Raw genomic sequence first — 18,609 nt, forward strand, 5'->3', positions numbered from 1 at the left:
CTCTCACTACATTTATTGGCGGCTTCTAGACAGTTCTATATCTTCCATTTCTGACATTTGTGTCCTGTTTCTTTGTCTCCGCATTTTTTTATCTTTTCTTGGTGCACCCCCTAGTGGTCTTTGTGCGCAGTCTTGTTGTAGTTAAGCCTTGATTGTTGACGGCAATACCGGGGGTGATTTGACCTCCAGGCTAATTGGCTATGAGAGTAAGCTGTGTCTGCAGTGGGAGAGCTTCTGTTCTGGATCTCTAGGGCGGTGCTAATCTAGCATTTGCCTGAGGCTATCCGGCAAATGGCTCTGCGCAGGGCTTGGGCGGGGCGGGTCCCCGGGGGATCTACAGGGCGGGCGGAGCAAGCAGTTATGGCTGCTCTCAGTTCTGTCCCTAGGGGCTCTGCCTCACAGAGTCCCAGCAACCGCTGCAAACCTCGGAGAGAAAGCTGCCTTCAAGTTTCGACAGAAGCCAGACAGTCCCGCTTCTCCCGTTTGAGTCTGGGTCCCTAGAGACTCGCCCGGATTTGGAGCTCAGAGTCTGAAACTCCCTCCCGATTGAAAACAAAGCTGCCTTACAGAAGCTGTGGCCTTTGGTTGATAAATCCAGTTAATGGTGTCCTCAGTGGGAATTGACTGAAGGAGTAAATTCCCTCTGCCACCAGCCCGCTCTGCTCGCACTCCGCACCTTAGTATTTCACTTCAGCACTGCGCCTCCTCTGAGTCTGGGTATAATATTCTCTTTCCTCCTAGTTGTAGAATTTCCACTCAGCCAGCCTTCCTGTTGTTCTGGATGAAGTCCGTTCCGTCTTTTAGTTGTTTTTTGAAGTGGTTTTTCGAGGCAGCAATCTCCGGCATTAACCTATGCTGCCATCTTGGTTTCTCCCTAATTTTTGGTTTTGATAAGATAAAAATGTTTTTGTTTTTATTTCATTTTATTTTTGTGAAGGTCAAATAAAATACAAATAAAACTTGACTTTGGGTGGTGAGCACACAATACAATATACAGATGATGTATCATAGAATCGCACACTTGAAACCTACATAATCTTATTAGCCAATGTCACTCCAATAAATTTAATTTAAAAACAAAACAAAAAGAAAAGCCCTTTTTCCTTACTTGAAACTAAAATTCAGCTTGGCCAGTATAGATATTCTTAACATGCCCTTTTATTTCAACTGGAAACTCATGCATTTCTTCAAATTATATTACTTTGAAAGTTTTATTTGCACTGTTCTTCCTAGTTACCAGCATCAAATAGAGACATAATTGGAAAGTGACAATTGTTGTCAAATATGACCCTCTTTGCAGTGTGGTGATGTCTACCTCTATTTTGGGGGATAGGGAGTGAGGGGAAAACAGGAAAAGACTAATCTTATGCTTAAATGTGCTCAACACATACCGTTTCTTGTTTGATCTCAAAATTATTTTGCTTATGTATTTATTTTTTATTATTCACACCAAGTCTTTAACTTTAATAAACAATCCTAGATCTAGAGTCATTGATTCTTGAGAGTTTCCTCTGTATCTACTACTTGCTATGAAGACAATTCTCATACCAGCACATTAGAGACATGGTGCTGAACCCGTTCTTCCATTTCAGAGCCTCACTCCACTGGAGTTCATTACTCCTAGGAATTGATTGGTATTTTTCTATACTCAAATCTCTGGTGAGAGTATCTCAAATTTCAAGAATATTTTAATAGTTTCAAACTTAGAAAAGGTTGTCAAATGTTTTTCTCTTTTAGAAACTTGCTTTTACAGGATGCATATCAGCCCCTCTGCTTCAGCTTAGAGATGTACCTTAAAAATGTAAAGGAGTAGGGTAAAATTTACAAAGCAAAAACATATTTTACATGTTTTTAAATATAATTTAAGTAAATTATTAACTATCTAAACTTTTTTCTCTGGATTTATTTAGAACTTTTAAATAACAGAAATATAGAAGACTTTGTTGATATTCTGTTTTTTGTTTTTTTTCCTCCCAAAATGCATATAAATTAGAAATAATCTGTAAGATTAAAAAAATGGATTAGGTATGTGGCGCATAAAAGTACAATGAGAAAAGCCAGAGGTAGTGTTAATATGCAAATAGAACAGTCATGAAACACTGTAACATTGGCTAAAATGGACCACACATTTGATTGTAAAATCCTGTCAAAGCCAAGACCTGTATAGAGATTTAGAATGTCCCTATGGGCTAACAACAAGCAGCTCCTCAAGAAAAGCACAGCTCTCCTGATACTAAGACTGTAATAAATTTCTCCTGTGGGCCTCATAATAGAAGGATCTTAGAAGTGGTGGAGTTATTAGTCTTCAGCCAGCCTATTCAGTTTCTGTGTTCCTTCTACTCCAGCCTTTCTAAAAGACCATAGCTCTACTTGAATGGGTTCATTGGCAGAAAGCACAGCACTAATGAGGCATTTCATTATTTAGCAGACAATTTCCAGTTTTTAAAAATGTATTTTTTTTGTTTGTCTTCCTTCTATGTGTAATCCTTTAGTCATAACTTTAATTCTCTGGAGCAAAGGAGAACAAGACTACTCCATATTCTGCTTTTAAATATTTTAAGAATAGCATCCACTGTTCCATTATTCATGCATACATTCATTTAAAAATATGAATTGTGGTTCTAAATTTTACTGTGCAAAGGTTGCTGTATATAAAAATACAAACAGTAAAAAAACAACATATCTCTTACTACCATTAGGTTTACAAAAGACAAAAGTATGTTTGGCAGCCTGAGTTGAATGGAATATGTCAATGGGCTCTTTGCCTTTGGAATTCTAGGGGGGATGGGATTCAGACAGTGGTGAAGAATAATGGAGGTAGAGAGGACCGAGGTCAGTTATTTACTCCTTCAGTCAATTCCCACTGAGGACACCATTAACTGGCTTTATCAACCAAAGGCCACAGCTTCTGTAAGGCAGCTTTGTTTCCAGTGTTCACCAATCTTTCCTCTCCTCTGTTTGCCTAGGGTCCCCTACTCTTCCTAGCTCAATGCCTCTCAGCTTTCTCTTGTGGTTTTCCTATACTCTGAATATATTTTAAAAATCTATATCTCTCTCCTAAAATTATGGACTTATTTTGTTTGTTTCCTTCTAGAACTGTGATGGAGGTAATTTACAATACCAGAAATAATGCCTAGCATATAGAAAAGCATTTAGTAGATGCTGGATAAAGAATTTAGCAAAACCCTAAAACCCAAGAGTACAGATTTTCGCATATTCTAGGTCTCCTCCTCTTTACTAGTTTCCCCTGTTTCCCCTGCTACCCGATTAATTTGGAAGTATACAATACATCAAAAAGGGAATTAGTATTGTGCACACTTTCAAATATACGTAGTAAGAGTGCAAAATAAAACAAATCATAATTTTGCTCAGAAATTGATATCTCATTTAAAATAGAAAAATAAAAGAGAATGCCAGTGTTTTGTTCTCAAATCCAGTTAGAGGTAAACAGGAATTATGGTTGTAAAAGTATGAAAATTTGGCAAGTTTTATCAGTTTCAAAAACCTACCATTTTGATGATTCTCTATTTTTCCATAGAACATCCCAAACCTGAGAGCATGTTTTTTTTTTATTATCTAGTTTACAGAAGAGATGAATAACTGGGCAAGCTGTGGCCCTTTCTGACATAGCTTATGATGGTTGCATAACCAAGTATGAAAAAAGGGCATAACATTGTCCTTATAAAGTAAAGCAGACTGAGGCATTGGAGAATGGCAAATGAAAGAATCATTGAGAGAGAAACATAGCACTAATTGCCTCTTAAACCTTAATCGAACATGATCAAAGCCCACAACTTTAGCACTTACTATGCTTATTTTAAAATTAAATGTGTGATTAACTTAACCCAAACATCATAGCTTCTACAAAAGGGGAATTTCTTGAGTTAAGGGGAAGTAGTTCATTTTTGGTCAAATCAGCCTTTATCTCTATTGTATCTATACCTCTATTTCATCCAATACATCCATCATTCTCACTAAAGTAAAACCTATTCATCCCTTCCCCTCAAAAAACAGTCCAACATTCCTACTGGAGAATATTAACCTTTTCTTCAGTTCTAGATACATCACTTTATGCAACTGCTATGACTGAATAGTGTATTTTGAATATGCAAAATATATAATGTTGGCTAGAAAGAGGGGTTACTACAATAAAAATTATCATTTAGAGAAAGGAAGATCAGAAATATATATATTCAATATATATATTAAAATGTATCACTATGCATAGGAAAGAGTAGCCATCCAGGTGATGATCTGATCTGATTGGTTAGCCAAACTATATTCTCAGATATCCCCTCCATGAAGTTCTCATATGTTCAGTGTTCTCCATTACCTCCTTTTGGCCATTTGGAAGCATCTACCTGATACTCTGCGGTCAGATTCACAGGTCATTTTGTGGGCTCATATAAATTTATCAGCCAAATCCATGTTGATTGTAAGTCATGTGTTCTGTTTCCTTAACATGTTAGTGGGCTTTTACTAGTATATCCATAATTCAATAAGGTCTTTAGAATAGAAATAGGCATAGATTTTTATTCTTTTGCATTTGGAATTGGTCTCAATACTTTAGACATTTCCATATCACTCAGAAAAATATATTTATATTTTGTTCAAATTCAATTTGCCTTGCTGTGTGAGGACAAAGTCATAGAATTTATTATTTCTCTTAAAAATATAAGTACGATTTTGGGTGATAATATTTAATATGAGTTGCTTCTGAAAGCCTTGGCATGTCAGGATTCTCCTGAGTCTAATCTGCTAAAATTCTCACCTCCGTGTCTCAGCTGGCAGTAACTTCACATTTCACAGTGCTTTCTCTCATCTGGATGAGCCCAATGTGACGGAGCTCCACATACCAGTTGAAAAAGTGTGTTAGGTACTAATAGTACATGTATTTGGCATTATATAGATAATTCTTGAAAATAATTCATGTTCTAAAGCTCACTTACAAAAATCAATATATGTGTTCTAAGTACTATGTGAAAGACAGTGTTATTTTAGGAGAAGGACTGTTCTACAATAACTTGAAATCATACTAGTTTTCAAAACTTATTATGCCACTTCATAAGTTCAATGCTGTTATACAAAGAGAACTACTTTTGAAGTGGGTGAAATTATACTTTCCAACTTTAGATAAGACCAAAAATTTAAGAATCTGAAGAGAGCTATTTTATGAACAGCTATTTTATGTCATAGATTTGGCTTTGGAATGACAGGTGCATGAATGTGGAGAGAGAAGTTCACTCACGAAGAGTAATTTCTGTGGGTAATTTCTCACTGGAGTGGCCACTGTACTAAAATATTCAACCAGAGGGGATACTGACTCTCTCTCTTTTTTAAAAAATGTATTTTTTATTGTTGATAGTGAAAGGGTTAGCTAGCTAGTTTAATTAGGCAGGTTTAGAAAGTTTTAGGAATGAAAAGGGTCTATAGGGAAGGAATACAAAATGGAGACTTGAAGATGCCAGGGTGTTTATCTTACTTTTACAGAGAGTAGAGAAATGGAATAGGCTAATAGAAATCTATTTGGCCCGTGCACTAAAAGACAGCCATAAACCATGGGTATCTTGGGCCTGAGCAATGAAGTGACCATAAGTTAGGCCAAAAGTAGCCCTGACCTGAGTAGCTGGGAGGGCCATAAGATTCTGCCTTCTCTGCTAACACAACTGGGAGAACTACAAGATAAATCAACAGTGACTCCCACCAACAAGATAAGGGGGAGCAAAGGTGGGGACACCACGTGGGCTTTGAGCTTTGAAAACTAACTCTATGTAGCAAAATGACCAATTAGAAAGGGTCAGGTTCAGACATGAAAACTGCAGCCTATTAAATGCCTCAAGACAAAGAAGCAGCGGCCACCCTTCTCAGGGGCCTCTCTGTCCTTCCAGGAGGGACAGAGTCTTAGGTGTCGAATTTAGAATTCGGTTTTAGAGGTAGTGTCTGCTTGCAACAAAGTTTCTGTACTTTTCACCTATACCTTTCGTCCGTGGCTTCCTTCTTCAAAACCATCGAGACAAGAACCCGGGAATTCAGGGCATTCCAGTTCAATTTTCACATTTTAATAGCATTACAGATATCTCTCCCCCCTCCCTTTTTCCCCTTCCTCGTAGCCCTCCCATCCACTCCTCAGGTGGTCATTACCCTATTGCCCGTGTCCATGGGCTATGTATATAAGCATGTAAGTTCTTTGGTTTATCTGTTTTTGTCCCCCCAACCCCACATCAGTGTATGTCAGTCTGTTCTATGCCTCCCTACTTCAGATCTTATTTTGTTGGTCAGTTCATTTTGTTCATTAGATTTCAAAAATAAGTGAGATCATGTAATATTTGTCTTTCTCAGTTTGGCTTATTTCACTTAAAGCCAGTGTGTTGAGACTAATGTCACCTTGTGAATTAAAACTTCACCATTATAGTAGACAGGTATTTCCATTTTTACTGTCAGCTTCACCTACTATTTATTTTTGCACTCTGGTCTTTTTTTTTTAAAGTATATTTTTATTGATTTCAGAGAGGAAGCAGAGGGAGAGAGAGAGATAGAAACATCAATGATGAGAGAGAATTATTGATTGGCTGCCTCCTGCATGCCCCCTACTAGGGATCGAGCCCACAATCTGGGCACGTGCCCTTGACCTGAATCGAACCCAGGACCCTTCCGAAACACAATCATAGTAGACAGTATTTCTATTTCACTGTCAGCTTTACCTACTATTTCTTTTTTTCACTCTGTTCTTAATATGAGAGAGCAGAAGACATCCTTGTTTTGGTCATCAGACATCTCAAACTTTCCTTTTAACTGCAATCTTATAAGCAAAACAGCTGATTCGTGGAAAATTACTTAACTTCCCAACTATAACATACTCTGAAGCATAAGAGCCCTAAATGTTTTCTGTATGGCACTAAGTAAATTATAAGATTTTGCATTGTCCCATTTTTTCCCCTTTGGGCACCAGGTTTTTTATGATAATATTTGGGAAGAGAAAAGTAAGGCCTTTGTAGATAATACATCAATTCTTACAAGTAGACCAATAACATCATCCTATATAATAAACTGCTAATATGCAAATTGACCAAAAGGTGGAACAACCAACCAGACACTATGACGTGCGCTGGCCACCAGGGGGCATGTGTGGAACATGGCGGGCATTGGAGCAGGTGAGTGGGGGCGCCAGACCAAGGCGGGGTGCTGGTTGCTGTAATCAGGGCAAGCCTCTGATGGCTACTGAAAATTCTTTGTTCCCTTGCACCAAGGTCCCTCCTGGCACTCACACCTGCTATCGGCGCTGGTCTTGCTCACACCCACTGCCAGTGCCCGGAGCTGGTCTTGATCACTGGGCGCCATCAGCATGTGCAAGCCCTGACCACCCCTGAGGGCTTCTCCACTTTCCCCTGCTCCTGAGGGGCGACTGGGGCAGCAGCCGCCCACTCTCACCTACTGCTGGTGCCAGCCCCAATCTCTCTGTGCTGTCAGCGGGTGCAAGCGGGGCTGGTGCCATCAGTGCATGGGTGCGGTGGCAGCAGGAGCGGGGCTGCCAGAAGACAGGGGACCAGGGGCCTTGGCAGGAGGGGCTAGGCGGAGGCATGAAGGATGGGCCAAGACCCACCCCTGTGCCTACTGCAGCCTCTGGGCCCAAAGTTCTTTCCAAGGTGCACAAATTCGTGCACTGGGCCCCTAGTCTACTATAAGTAGCTGATGAGTATTGAAGGTAGCTGAACAACCTATTCAGAGTTGTGCTTTCAGGAATGACTCCCAGAGCCATAATACAGTTTAGTCACAGAGATGCTGCTCCCTCTCCTATAACCAGAAAGCCCCAAGATAATATCCACACTAAGTGCTGTAATAAGAAGCTAAGATATATAAGGTGGCCAGTTCCTAGTTAAAAATCTATGCCCTAAGCAGTTTGGCTCAATGGATAGAGCATTGGCCTGTGGAATGAAGGCTCCCAGGTTCCATTCCGGTCAAGGGCATGTACCTTGGTTGCAGGCACATCCCCATTGGGCGGGGGGAATGCAGGAGGCAGCTGTTCGGTGTTTCTCTCTCATTGATGTTTCTAACACTCTATCCTTCTCCCTTCCTCTCTATAAAAAAATCAATAAAATATACTTTTGAAAAATCTAAATGTGATTTTTCATTCCTGACAGTAGACAATTACAAGGGCTCATGGAGGAAAGCTGCGGTCCCCACACAGGCTTGGCATACCGTCAATGCATTGCAGTCTCAGAAGGAAGTGACAGTCAAGGGCATAGAGCCCCCTGGCCAGTCATTCTGTTTTGCTTATTATTTCCCTAGCCCAGGAAACTGCATTCCAAGGTCTCTGAACATGACTCCGTGGGCCAGCATCCTCTTCAGGCACCTCTGCAAAGACCTCCTTATGGGGCAGGAGGGAGAAACCTTGAAGACACTTTCCCACTCTACACAATACCAGTAATTTTACACTCAAAGTCCTTCTCCTTGCATCAGCCCAACCCCAGGCGACATAAAACTGCCAGAGTCTTTTGTTCTGGGCTTTTTCAAGAGACGAAGGACTCATATACCTGTGCTGACTCATCTGACCTTTGACCTGTACACTATTTTATGGGGGGAAAATGGAACAGGGGGAATCAGCACTTTCTCCAGTTTTAAACTCTTGCTTATATCATCTTGGTAAGTAGTTAGAGGCTTAACTCTTTAATTTCTGTTTGTGGCTTTAATTGACTACTTCAAACCTGACGGCTCAGCTCACTCTCTTCTGGCTCAGCTGAGCCCCTGACAATATGAAAATCAATGAAAAAAGGAAGTAGTTAGTGCAGAGCTGTACATCCCTAGCCTTGATCTGTTATAAGCACATTGGTAGGCCCAAATCTAGATTCTCAACACTGATGAGACAGGTGTCTGAACATTGAGGCATCCACATACTGCTGATGCTGAAACTCCTAAAATATGAATACTGCTGGGGGATGAACAGAAGCAGCTGTGGAGGCCTGCCTTCAGCCTCATATCTGCTTTAGGAACCTTGAAATGCATCTCATTGGCTGAGCCACAAACACACCAGAATCCTAACTCCAAAGTAGTCCTGGAATTGTAGTTTGTTGTTGTTTTGTTAATCCTCACCTGAGGATATTTTTCAACCGATTTTTATTTTTTTTATTTTTTTTAGAGAGAGAGGGAAAGGGGGAAAGACACACAGAGAGAAACGATTGGTTGCCTTTGTACACGACCTGACCAAGCCCGGGGATGGAGCCTGCAACCCCCATACATGCTCTTGACCAGAATTGAACCCGGGACCCTTCAGTCCACAGGTCCAAGCTCTTTTCCCTTGAGCCAAACTGGCTAGGGCTGGAATTTTAGTTTTTACCTGCCTAAGCATTAATTTACAGGAAGAAACATTAGTAAGAGAATCAAAAAGATACTATGCAAATTTCCCCACAGTCCAAATGTTTTGCTCACAACAGCTATGCAAAATCATTTTTCATATTTAAATCTCAAAATGATATCATCTGACTAAAAACTGGAACTATAAGAAATTAAATTACACTCAACATTTCAACCCTGAGTGATGATTATTTCTCACTAATTTAGTCAAAATCCCATCTAGACATAAATTGTACAATAGATCATTTATAAAGTAGAAACCTACAACACAGCATATTCTGTACAACATAGTAATGGCAAATAAGGGGGAAATTAAAGGAAAAAGTATAAATTACCAGACAACTAATTCACTTCTCATTTATGCATCTGAATATATATCCAAAATAGGCAATATTGGTTTTTATAGTTTTTTTTTTCTTTTTTCCATTAATTTGATGTGCTACTTTCCCTCAGTCAGTTCACTCAGGAGCTGGAAGTCATCGGAAAGGGTGACGAAGACTTTGGCCTTTAGTGGTCTTCTAAAATATAATTTGGTACTTTTAATTAGCATTTTCCTTACTGGGACAAGGCAGCATCTTATATTATGAGTTCTTTTAAGACATATGCCTCACCCTGTAGGATGGTATCTCAAATACATGGGGTGTGGTCTTTCTCACCTGCAACCACACATGAGCTTCATGAGGCTTCTTTGTTATGTTTCAAACTGTCTCCTTACAGACCATGGTTGATGTAGTAAGAACAGTGAATTGCATGGTTCAAGCCCATGGTTGTTCTTTATTTACCATAAATGTGTCCTTTAGTAAGAGGGGGGATATAATATAAGGTGTGTGTGTGTGTGTGTGTGTGTGTGTGTGTGTGTGTGTGTGTCTGTGTGTGTGCGCTCACACATGTAATTAGCCAATTCAGTCAAGTTATTGGCCACTTTTTAACAAGGACACCCTTCCTCCCATTCCTATTAACATGTTCCTCATTTCCATTTGAGGTTTCACCACAAGCACCTTTAGCGTTCATATTTATTCTGTTCATGATGACCTATCTAAAAGCTTTCTCCACAGTGAGCCTCTTTTCTTTTTCAGTCCTCACCAGAATCTCCTTAACATCTTTATTTTTGTGAGCAATCTCTTCAAGGCAATCTAGGATTTTTATATCAAGCACCTCAACATTATTCTAGTCTCTACTATTTACCCAACTCCAAAGGCACTTTCACAAGTTTAGTTATTTGTTGCAACAGCAACCACTTGCAGGCACCAAAATATGTATTAGTTCACCAGGGCTTCTGGCTTCTGTAACATAGTATCACAAATCTGTTTTATTAAAGAAAGAAATGTATCATCTCACAATTCTGGAGGTTTGATGTCTGAAATCAAGGTGTTGACAGGATTGGTTCTTTCTGAGGGCTGTGAGGGAAGGATCTATTCCAGGCCAGTTTCTCTGCCTTGTAGACAGTCTTGTTCGCTGTCTCTGCACATTATCTCTCCACTATGCATGCCCATCTCTGTGTTCTAATGGCCCCTTTTCTAAGCATGAGTTATCAAGTGAAATTGGATTGAGGCCCACCCTAAAGACCTCATTTTTACTTGATTGCCTCTGTAAAGATTCTATCTCCAAACAACGTCAAATTCCGAAGTCTAACATTGAAGAGGTCAATATTTAAGTTTGAGAGGAGGGGATAGAATTCACGTATAACATTTGCCAAAATGAAAGCACTCCCATTTCTTCCAAAAATGTGTAGGAAAAGTGAGTAATGTATAAGCACGGTTGACAGTACTTGCTTTTTGATTCAGAACATTTTGTTAAGACGATGTTTATAAAACTTGTACAAATGTAAGTATAGCACATTTTACTGATATGTTCTATTGCTGATGGGCATGTGGATATTTTCCACTTTCCCATGAAATAGATGAAATTATGAATGGGTCTGAAATGATCACCTTCATGCAATGGGATTAATGGATCGTAGGTTATGCATGTACAGATACAGTAGATACTACTGAACAGCTTTCCAAAGTAGTTATAAATATTTGTTTCCCCCAAAGTAGTGTATAAAGATTCTGCTTGCACCACATACATGCCAACACTTGCTAAACTCAACTCTAGTTATCCATTTTCCTATTGATGAACATGGGCTTTTTCTATGTACTATTTTTGTCAAAAACTTTTTTTTTGTTTGCACTCATACTTTCTTCTAGCCTATGTTCAGTCATAATTTATATGCTCATTTCCCTTCATGTGACATGTTTTCTTTGCTGTGCCCCCAATTGCTTTGAAAACATTTCTCTTTATATTTTCGGTTGACTTAAGTGTGTTGAAGTATAGTTTTCTGTAGATTTATCATACTTGGTGTCCATTGAGATTCTTAGACCTGAAGATTTAATTTACAAACAAATTTGAAAAAAAAAATGTTGGCTAGTCCTCTTCAAATACATGATCTCTCTTTTCCTTCTTGGATTGTAACTACATTTAGGTTTAATATAAGCCCACATAAAAGTTCTGCTTTTTTGGTACAAATCTTCTTTTTCTCTCTGAGAAATTCTATTGATGTATCTGTCCTCAGAGTAGCTAATATTGATGTTCCTGTCTTCAAGGTCAAGGATCTTTTTATTTCTACAAAGTAGCTAATAAATTTTTCACTTTAGTTTCTATATATTTTGGCCAGTATGAGTATTTCTATGTTGTCCTTTTGCAGTTTTCGTGTCTCTCCTGAAATTCTCCAACTCTTTACCATCTTCAACTGAAACATTTTAAACATATCTTAGCAACTATTTTTTGTTAACAAAGTAATTTTTGTTGCTAATTTCAAATATTATTCGGTCTACTATTGTCTATGTTTCTCTTTTTATAAATATGGGTCATATTTATTACTTTTGGGGAATCATATATACATTTTTAATCTTTTATAATATTATGATATGTAGTTAAAAGTTCTGGATTCTGTTATTTTGTGTTGAAAAATATTGAGTTTGGTAGGCAGGCTGCTAAATTTCTAGTATATTATCTTGATGTGAGGCCTTTGTTTTAGGCATCGTCCAATAGTATATCGATTTTGATTTTGCCCTTAGACCAAGGGTACACCTTCATTCTATGATGTGTTTCTAACTATTAAGGTCAGATTTTCTGGAGTTTTAATAAATCTAAGGTGTTCATCAAAGCCCTCTAAATTGGTGGCAATTGAAATCTTAATTCTGTCTTGCCAGCTTTGGGAAGCTACTAAATTTATCCATATCCCTTTTATCCCTCAGTGTGTTGATTTCTGCTATATTCCTTAGTGTCTCGCTTTGTAAATATGTGGTTTAAAAATCAGCAAATTGTTTGAAATAAGTGTGACGCATTTTCGGCTCTAATTGGCTTCCTCCTTTCTCAAATCTCCTCTTTGAAACCCAGCTGCTTTGCCAGCTCTGATTCCAACCTCTGAGTCTTTAATCCAGTGAAACTGCATCTTTTCTCTCACACTCTACATCCTGAGTTCCGCGTGAACTGGGGAGTACCCTGAGGTAACATGCCTGTTAAATGTGGAGTCGACCTAGTTTTCTCCCCCCATTTTAAATCATAGAACCCCTCCAGTTTCTACTTGGTTTTCTTTGCTTTCCTATCCCTTAAACCATTTATTTTATTTATATTTAGCCCAGAGATTATAATTGTTGTCAGCAGCCAAAATAGTTTGATGTAATCATTTCTTCTCCCTCTATTTCCAAAAGGAAACAAATCTTTATCTTTTAATAACACTTGAAGTCTCTCATTGATGATATATGTCAATGTTTCAGCTCTTATATGTGTATGTACATACACATATACATATACATATAATATTGTTATATATTAGCTTTACATGAAAAAAGATAAAGAAGGTAGAATAAAGTGGAAGTGGATAAAATAGATGAAACCATAAGGTGTCTGTTTCAGATTTCTGAATTCTAAATTTTACCCTCACTATTCTACCACCTTTAAGAGTTATAAACTATACTCTGATTTGTATGAAAATTAAGTATTCATTTGCTCACCTAAAATATGTACATATATATGTATATGAATGATTTCCATTTATAATAATAAATGTTGTTTTTTTCAAAAGGGAAGCATTCCAGTATGAATAAAATTGTATAAACATTTTAACATGGCAAAAATATATTAATATATTGGATGCAGCAAGTCAGAGAGGTAAATAGATTTGTTGTTACTCTCATTAGATGTGAAAGCATTCTCTAATGATCCTACTCACTGACTTTTATTTTTTTCTTCTTTAAAATGGAGATTTCCTTTGGATTGTTGTGACTCTGTACTACAATATTAAGTGCTTTTTATGCTCAGCACAAAGTACATCATATACTAGTATGTAGTAACTCTCCCACAATTACCTTTGAATCTTCTATAGGAATATACAAAATTATATACCATGACTAAAAATGCAAATATTTATGTATATTTTAAAATAATCATTCTGTAATTATATATATATATATATATATATATATATATATATATATATATATATATATATATACTAGAGGCCCGGTGCACAAAAATTTGTGCACTCGGGAGGAGGGGGTCCCTCAGCCCGGACTGTGCCCTCTCGCAGTCTGGGAAACCTCAGGAGATAGCGACCTGCTGGCTTAGGCCCGCTCCTGGGTGGCAGAGGGCAGGCCCAATCCCTAGGTGCAGCCCCTGGTCGGGCTCAGAGCAGGGCCCATTGGGGAGTTGGGGCGCTGCCCCTGTCATGCACAGAGCAGGGTGGATCGGGAGGTTGCGATGCCACCCTCAGTCACGCTCAGGGTAGGGCCGATTAGGGGGTTGGGGCACCGTGCCCTGTTACACTCAAGGCAGTGTCAATGGAGAGGTTGCAGTGCCACCCCCTGTCACACACAGAGCAGGGCCGATCAGGGAGTTGGGGCACTGCACCCTGTCACACACAGAGCAGGGCCGATCTGGGGGTTGGGGCACCTTCCCCTGTCACGAATAGAGCAGAGCGTATAGGGAGGTTGTGGCCCCGCCCCCTGTTACACACAGAGCCGCAGGGCGATCAGGGGGTTTGGGTGCTGCCTCCTGTCATGCTGATCCCTGTGCTGGGAGACATATTACCCTTTTACTATATAGGATAGAGCCCTGGTGCACGGGTAGGGGCCGGCTGGTTTGCCCTGAAGGGTGTCCTGGATCAGGGTGGGGGTCCCCACTGGGGTGCCTGGCCAGCCTGGGTGAGGGGATGATGGCTGTTTGCAGCTAGTCACACACCCTTCAGGGTGGGGGTCCCCACTGGGGTGCCTGGCCAGTCTGGGTGAGGGGCTGAGGGCTGTTTTCAGGCTGGCGGGTGACTGAAGCTCCCATCCGCTCCTTTTTTTTCTTTTTTTTAAATTCTGGGCCAGCTTTAGCTTTGAGGCTTGGCTCCAGCTCTAAAGCGTCCTCTGCTTCAAGCAGGTATCTGGTTTGTTTGGGTTCTATAATCGAAACATTGCTTCAACTCCAGCTCTGAGATCCCGGCTGGCTGAAAGCAAGTTTCTGGAGTTTGTTTAGATTCTATATTTGTAACAATGTTTCAAACTGCAAGCTCAGAGGCCAGCAGCAGCAGGCGGGGAACGTTGGAGTCCTCCGTCACTGAAGCAAGCAAGCCTCGTGTTCGCTTCAAGCTGCCTGGCTGCCGGCCGCCATCTTGGCTGGCAGTTAATTTGCATATCGCCCTGATTAGCCAATGGGAAGGGTAGCAGATGTACGACTAATTACCATGTTTCTCTTTTATTAGATAGGATATATATAAAGTTCAGAGAGGAAGGGATAGGGAGAGAAAGATGGAAACATCAATGTTAAGAGAGAATCATTGATTGGCTGCCTCCTGCCTGCCCCCTACTGGGGATTGAGCTTGCAACCTGGACATGTGCCCTGACTGGGAATAGAACCATGACCTCCTGGTTTGTAGGTTTATGCTCAACTACTGAGCCATGCCAGCCAGGCTCACTCTGTAATTCTTGCTTGAGTTTTTAAAACTGTATTTTCCATTGTTCAACCCTCAATAATTATTTGAGTTTTAATTTTGTTTTCAGAATAATATTGTGTACCTGACTAATGCAACATACAAACTGATGTCATCCAGATTTTTAAAAATTGATAATTTAAGAATTATTTTTATTGTAACATTCTTTGTGAAAAGTGCATTTATTAGTAATTAAAATAACTGACAGTTAATAAATGTGCTCCTATTGTTTTAATTTATCACAAAGCTTTGATTTATTTTATTATCTATATATATATATTTAAAGTTCGCCCTGACCAGTGTGGCTAAGTTGGCTGAGCATTGCCCCCATCATCAAAAGGTCACCGGTTTGATTCCAGGTCAAGACACATGCACAAGTTTCTGGGTTGGTACCCCTGTAAGGTGCGTGCGGGAGGCAAACAATGTTTTTCTCTCTGTCTCTTGAGTCAATAATTTAAAAATATTAAATATTTAAATTTCAAGTGACCTCTTTCTTCCAAAAATTTATTGTTCACACATCATAAAGTTGTTCTTTTATCTATCATGATGCAATAAATATGCATACGTATTTCAGGAGTTAACTGAGAATAAGCTTGTACCGATCAATAATCATCATATTTGTCATTGTCAAAAAGAGCAATTCAGGGGAGTGTGATTTATTTGAAAGATCCTATACATATGAATTAACTAGCTTGTATTTCCTTGATTTTATTGCCAATTCAATATAAAATATGAAATTTATCAAAACCTTTTCTAAAAGGTAAGAAAACTTTATACTTAGAAAAATTGTGTGATTTGTCCAATTTCCTAATGGAAGCTGTGGAACCAGGATTTAAATCTAAACCTGTCTGACCATAAAATATGATTTAAAAATGTCTTTTAAAGGACATATAATAAAGCCAAAACATAAAAATAAAAACTTTCTTTGCTCATGCATTAATCTAATTATTACTCAAACTTGCTAAGCCACGAATATTGAATAGGTCTATCCTTCATTTCCTTTTGTACTATCCACTTATTCACATCCCAATAAGGTCTCCAGAATTCCAATCTCTTCAGTTTTCATTGTTAATCCATATGTAACACTTTAGATTATTTTTGTAACAAAAAAACACATGGCTCACTGTGGTTCATACTAATCACTAATTCTTTGTATTATTTTAATTTTAGATGTTTTCTTTTTATTTTCTACTCTCTCTCCACTCCCCAGCTCCACTTAACAAGGGATCTGGAGACAGGCAGCTGCTGTTACAAGTGAAGTAACACAATCATGTACGAACTGGGTTCCGTCAATATCTTGTCTTGTTCTCTCAGATCAAATGCTGGCTGTGCAGTTCCAGGTATCATATCAATATTTAACTCCAGAAAGAGTCACATGAAGTCTGTATATTATTTCTTTATTCAAGAATGAAAAATCTCTCCCGTGGATACATGAATACTCCCCAAACAATATTCTTATATATCTCATTTACCAAGGCTGTTTTACACTGTCACATATTGCTTGAATGGAAAAGAATAAGATTCTAATTCTTTCCTACATCATTAAACTGACATTTCCTCAGAAAAAAAAGGGGGTGGGCAACACTATAAGACAGACACTTAACAGAGCCTTCCCCACCATAAGGTTATTTCCAACTTTATCTTACTGATTTTGTTTAGCTCATTAAAATGCTCTCATTTTATATTCTGTGGTTATGATGTTCTTTCCTCCCACTTCTCTGGTTGTTCTTCATAATATGTATTGGACTATTAATTCCTTCCAAAATTAATATGTGTCTTATCCCCTCAAAAATACAAACCTCATGCTATTCATGTGTAATGGCATGAGTCCCAAAGCTTTAGTTGCACATGCTAATTTTCTGATATTTATTATCTTTCCAGTCCATTTTCTTTCATTCATTATTTACTTCCTTTAGACTTTGTCAAGAGCATCTGCTGACCTGCTGACATGGGCTCCAAGCTAAATAGAACTTCTCTCTCTTCCTCACACACACACAAACACACACACCACCACCACCACCACCACCACCACCACCACCACCACCACCACCACACACAGACACAGAGTTAGGAGTAAAAGTAAAGATAACAAAACATTTCTTTACTTTGCTTGCCTTAAGTTCTAGAAGCAAATTCTGAAGAAGGCTTGAAGAGAATTAGGGTGTGCCACTGTCAATATTGGAGAGAAATACTGCTTCAGAGTTTAGGGAGAATTTAATTGGCACTTTATTTTTCTTTTAAAATATTTTTTTCTAAGAGTGCATGAATTCTATGATTCTTGCATAACAAAATATTATTTTCCAATAATTCTAAGTATCAATTTTATTGCTTCTCTGTGTTCTACATCTTGGTTCCAGAGGCATTCAATTAGCATGGCATTTTCAACCATTGAACATGATGGCTAAGAAAGATTTTGAAATATCAAATAATATTGGCATAACTAGCTAGATAGAGAGATTTAACATATGTGAAGGGTGATACAAAATTTTTTCTTTGACAATCAGATGACATTGAATACTAACATTATAAATAATTTTATATTCAATAACTAATACAATAAACACATTTTTCAAATAATTAACTAGAATTTTAGTATTATTTAATTTACTTTTAAAAGATTGTTTTTGGCATTATGTTCATGACTTTAAGAGTGATGGTGATAAAAAATTAGTTTTTCATTTGCAGCCAAATATTGGCTAAAAGTCCAGAATGATTTTTTAATTGATAGCACATAATTTTTATTTGTTACCATGAGCCACAGTATCAACAAATTGCCATTATAGTTTTTACATCAGTTCAAAGATTTTCATAGGATATATTCTTGACTTGTTCATATTTCAAATATCTTTATGGCCACATTATATCTTAAACATAGCCCTTCTCAAACACTAACTGAGGATGCTGATTAACTATTGTTGAAGATCGGATTGGCAGGGGAGGGCAGTTGGGGATGATCAGGCCAGCAGGGAAGCAGTTAGGCGTCATTCAGGCTGGCAGGAAAGTGGTTACAGGGTGATCAGGCTGACAGGCAGAAGCGGTTAGGGGCAATCAGGCAGGCAGGCAGGCAGGCGAGGGGTAAGGAGCCAGCAGTCCCAGGTTGTGAGAGGGATGTTTGACGGCCAGTTTAGGCCCGATGCCACAAGGATCGGGCCTAAAGCAGCAGTCGGACATCCCCTGAGGGATCCCAGATTGGAAAGGGTGCAGGCTGGGCTGAGAGACAACCCCCCCCCCCGCATGAATTTTGTGCACTGGGCCTCTAGTATGTAAATAACCCACAGTCTAATGTCTCTAGTCTGATCATTATA

Source organism: Myotis myotis, unplaced genomic scaffold, assembly GCF_014108235.1.
Source record: "Myotis myotis isolate mMyoMyo1 unplaced genomic scaffold, mMyoMyo1.p scaffold_m19_p_3, whole genome shotgun sequence".
Lineage (NCBI taxonomy): Eukaryota > Metazoa > Chordata > Mammalia > Chiroptera > Vespertilionidae > Myotis > Myotis myotis.